Consider the following 5,479-nt stretch of genomic DNA (forward strand, 5'->3'; position numbering starts at 1 on the left):
GTGGTTTGCAAGAGAGGCATTGAGTGGCAATCATGTTTGGCCTATAGTCTACTTTCAGCATGCTTCTCTCATCCTGGGAGGATCCTCTCAACACCCTTTATTTGGTGCTCCCTTCTCTATCTGAGCTTCCTTTCCCCCAGCACATGTGACTGGCCTCCAAGTCATAGAGCAAAATTCCTGGTACTAATCTCGACCAATCCTGGGTGTTAGTCTCCCATTTTGTTACTTTATGTTCCCCAGATGAATGCAATCTTTCTGTGTCTATCCCGTTCTTTCCGATTCATTTCGCTTAACATGATACTTTCCATGTAGTATCACTTGTATGTAAATTTCATGACTTCATCTTTTCTAACAGCTACATAGTACTCCATTGTGTAAATTTACCAGAGTTTCTTTAACCAGTCATCTGTTCTTGGGCGGGACCATGCCCAGTGGTACTCAAGGGCTATTCCTGGTGCTGTGCTCAGGAGTAACCTCCAGTTGTTTTCAGGGAAACGTACGAAGTGCTGAGGATTGAACCAGCATGCAAGGCAAATATCTAAGCCCCTGTACCTCTACCTCCAGCCTGAAGCCTCAATTTCTTTAAAGAGATACTCCAAGGGATCACTCCTGACACAATCACCAAGACTCGCTTCACATGGAAAAGGAGAGGGCTAGGACCCAGAGTATTACTCTAAGGGTAGGGCACATACTTATACTGAGTGAGGTGAGTTCCATCCCTGGCACCACATGATCCTCACATGGAGACCACTGGGGTGTCATGGTCCTTGTGGCTCTCATCCCCACACACTGAACCCTCAAGCCCATCTTGCCAGATTGAGGATGAGCACTTCCTATTTAAAAAAAAATAGGAAGAGTCGGTGACTTAGACACAAAGACTGCCACTGAACAAATAGACTGTGCAAAGGAAGAACTGTAGCACTGCACGGTAGCACTGTCCTCCCGTTGTTCATCGATTTGCTCAAGCAGGCACCAGTAATGTCTTCATGTGAGATTTGTTGTTACTGTTTTTGGCATATCAAATACACCACAGGGAGCTTGCCAGGCTCTGTTGTGCGGGCGGGATACTCTTGGTAGCTTGCAGGGCTCTCCGAGAGGGACAGAGGAATCGAACTTGGGTCAGCCTCGTGCAAAACAAATGCCCTACCCGCTGTGCTACTTTATTTTTATTTTTTTATATTTTTGCTTTTTTGGGGGGGGGGTCACACCCAGCGATACTCAGGGGTTACTCCTAGCTTTGCACTCAGGAATTACTTCTGGTGGTGCTTGGGAGACCATATGGGATGCTGGGAATGGAACCTGGGTCGCCCACATCCAAGGCAAATGCTCTACCCACTGTACTATCGCTCCAGCCCTGGAAGAACTATTTTAGATACCAGATTTTTCACATCCAGAAACTTGCATCAACCTATCACAGCCCTTCCCCTGCTCAATGAAGGAGCAAGACATAAAATCTGAACCACTATGCAGTCTAATGAACAACAGGTAGATAGAAAACCCCAGACAGAGTTGAGCTCCCCTGCACCAAATGTCTCATTAGTGCCCCCTCCGGGATTTGTGCGAGGTTTTTTTTTTTTTTAATGTCCTTGCTGTTTGCTGCTTGGCTTCTTGTGATTATATAAGAAACCCCAGGATCCTCTTAAATCCCTCTTTGAACTTAAGCTAGTTGGAGTTGCTCTTCCATCACATTCAAAGGGGAAAAAAACAACTCCTGACTAATGTACCATCAAACTGAAAATATATGAACTATTTGACTTCAGAAATGTCAGGGCTCTGTCAGAATTTTAACTTCTTGAGAGAAAAGAGGCACACTTCCGTGATAGAGCTGCCAAATGGTCCCTACCTTAAAAGGGCTCTGTAAGATCTGAGCGAGATGAAAGTCGCAGAGGATAGCCCTGCGCTGGATCAGACATTTACATAAAAGGCAAGCACGCCCATCGGCTGGGGCACACACCAGCCTGGCTGGTGGAAAATGCTAATCGGAATCCAGCCCCCTCCACTCTGGGCCTGTGTGTGGCCCCAGAAGAAATGGTGAGAAGCACTTGGGAGACTCCTGGCTTTGAATGGGGACAGATTTTTTTTTTCAAAACAATGGGACAGGAGTCAAGGGACACCTGAGTATATACCAGCCTGTCAGTAACAATCAAAACACTTGGTCAACGAGGACCTGGCCTCAGAGTCAATGTCATGGGTTCACTTTTTTTTTTTATTTCCTGGCTGGAAGTCATAAGGATCAAGTTTTCGCATTCAAAACACCCTACAGTCCAATCCCTATGGCGGTATCTAGTGCCTCTGTAGGAAAGGGAAGGAGGCAAGCTGGAAAGAGAACGGTCTGTTTAGAAGAGATCCGAGGAATGGGACAGTGCCTGACCCCCTAGAGAACAACTACAGGCATCATCTGCTCACGTGGGCCCAACTTTCTGGAAGGAGAAGGCCCGCTTCTTCCCCTGGCAAGAGAAGCAGAGAAAGGACTAGTTAGAGGAAACGTTGAGCTTGCAGCTAGCTCTCTCTCCTATCCGCCCTACCTGCTATACTATACTGTACCCAGCACCACCTCAAAGGGGTCCCCCCCACCTGCTCCCACTCCTGCCATGTCACTGTGGTGGTTGAAGGGTTGCAGTCCCCACCCCCCCCAAATTCCTGTCCCAACCGCAATGCAGAATATGACCCTCTTTGGAAATGGTTCTTCTCCGGAATCACTCATGAGGGACCTTGAGATGAAAGCATCTTAGATTGGGCCTGAGCGATAGTACAGCAGGTAGGGTGTTTGCCATGCATGCAACTGACCCAGTTTCGATCCCTGGCACCCTTTGTGGTCCCCTGAGCACTGCCAAGAGTGATTCATGAATGCAGAGCCAGGAGTAACCCCTGAGCATTGCAAGGTGTGACCCAAAGAGAGAGAAAAAAAATCTTGGATTTAGGGAGGATTCTAGGTCCACTGATTGGTCTCCTTGTGGGAGGAAACACAAAGATATAGATGAGGATGAAGGGTATATGAAGAGGGAGGCGGAGATGGGGGTCTATTAGGCGGAGGATGCTCAGAAAACCCCAAAGATGACAAGAATGAGGCAAAGGATTCTCCCTGGAGCTCTCCGACGGAGCATGGCCCCTTTGGGCTGTAGGCCCTTGAACTGTGTGAACATAGTCTAGAGTTCCAAGCCACCCATTTTGTGGCTTTGTTTTAATTTTGCCGTAACAAAATTCATTTGTTACAATTAACCACCAGGTCATGCAGCCGAATCGGGTTCAACCTTAGCAACACGTGTTGTTCCCCAGTGATCCCTGAGCACCGAGCACCACTGTGTGTTCCCCCACAAAAAACAGATTACAAGAAGAGAAATGTATGTTAAGAATCCACTACTAAAATTAGAAAAAAGCAAGAAGGTAGTGCAAAATATGCCCTTACCTACTGAGAACCCTTCAGCCCAGAAATCCTGTGAGAAATGCATCTCTTTTTTGTTTTGTTTTGTTTTGTTTGTATGTTTGGGAGACATACCAGGCGATGCTCAAGGACATATCGGGCCATACCAGGCAATACTCCTGGATCTGTGCTCAGGGATCACTCCTGGCAGGGCCATCTGTGTAAAAGGGAAACACCCTACCTGCTATACTATTGCTCTGGCCCTGAGAAATGCCCCTTTCTGGTGTCTCTTTTCCCAATCTCCTTCACTCCAAATCTACTTTATCCTTTTCATCCCATGGTATGATTGGTTGGTCCCTAGGATGTGGAGGATGCTGTGAGAACTTCTGTGTTTTGAGCCTCATCCTGTCTGCAGTGAAGGGGGCTTGCAAGACCTCCATTCCTTCTCATAAGCACCGTTCACAGCAATAACTCAGGAGCGTTCAGTCCACCGCCTAAAACCTTAGTCTTTTCCTATGGTCTGAACTCATTCAACACATGGATCAGGGATAGTCAAGAAAAAAGTAAGCAATGGAAAACTCCACTATGATGCTCCCAGACCCACTCATTACACCCTGACTTATGGGGAGGTTAAGAGAGGTTAAGAATGAAGGACTGGGGCTGGAGCAATAACACAGCAGGTAGGGCATTTTCTTTGCACATGGCCAACCCGAGTCGGATTTCTAGGATCCTGTATGATTCCCTGAGCACCGCCAGGGTTAATTCCTAAGTGCAGAGCCAGGAGTAACCCCTGTGCATCTCCAGGTATGACCCAAAAAAGCAAAAAAAAAAAAAAAATGAAGGACTAAGTAAGAAATCAAGGGTCCAAGGTTGATCCTTCATGACTCTGCTCCTTCTCTGCTTGGTTTGTTCTGGTAGTTGGACCAGAACTCTCTAGAGAGCATGGCCGCAGTCTCCTACTCTGTTTCTCTTCAACCATGGAAGTCACCTTAGCCTCAGTCTTGCCCTTGTCTTAACAATAGGGTTGGGAGTTAACTGGAGTGTTGGCAGACCCTGTGTCTCCAATGACTGCATCCATGGCTCTCATTGCATGGACCGTTTTTTGATAGTTTGTTTTTGAATTTTCTTATTGAACCACCATGAGCTGCAATTATAAAGCTTTCATGTTCAGTCATACAATGATTAAACACCCATCCCTCCATCAATGCACATTCTCCACCACCAATGTCCCCAGTGTTCCTTCCCCTGCCTCTGTGGCAGACAATTTCCCTCTCTCTCTCTCTCTCTCTCTCTCTCTCTCTCTCTCTCTCTCTCTCTCTCTCTCTCTCTCCTTTTAGGCATTATGGTTTGCAATGGCAGAGTCTCCTGCCCCTGCGCCTGGCTGTCCTCACCGAGGCTCCTTGGAGGGGGGTGCGTTGAGTTTCCCTTCCCACCCCGAGCAGGGCCCCGGCAGTCGAAGACCTCCAGAACCAGCCACAACCATGCTGAGACCACTCTCTACTCACATAAAGGTACCGGCAGAGGAACAAAGGCATGCAGGTCCCGGGGATGAGATCTCCAAGCCTGCTCAGATTGGGGCTGAGCATTCTCCACCCAGATCCTCTACCTTCCAGTAGATGGTGGTCACACCTAACTGTTCCCCTCCCCCCCCCCCCCCCCCCCGCAGCACCATGTAATCCCATCAGTGGCCAAGACCCAGAGACTATAAAACCCAGCTCCTGGAAGCACGCGGGCGCAAAAGCGGCCACTCAACATCTTATTATCTCATTCTTACTTTGGACAACCTGGCAGGCTACCGAATGTAACCTGCCCACAGCAGAATCTGGCAAACTCCCCTTGGCATACCGAATATGCCAAATACCAGTAAAAATGATGGTTCTCGTTCTCCTAACCCTGAAAGAGCCTTGAATGTGGCACTTTTTAGAATCTCAGGGCTAGGACGAAGGAGACGTTACTGGTGCCTGCTAGAGGCAATTGATGAACAACAGGATGATCATGATCGTGATGGTTTGCAATACAGATGCTGAGAGGCCATCATGTTTTGTACCTTCAGCACACATCTCCCATCCCCCCAACCATCATTGACTTAGTGATCTCTTCTCCATTCAGCTGCCTTCT

Source organism: Sorex fumeus, unplaced genomic scaffold (genome assembly GCF_029834395.1).
Source record: "Sorex fumeus unplaced genomic scaffold, SorFum_2.1 ptg000094l, whole genome shotgun sequence".
In the NCBI taxonomy this organism is placed as follows: Eukaryota; Metazoa; Chordata; class Mammalia; order Eulipotyphla; family Soricidae; genus Sorex; species Sorex fumeus.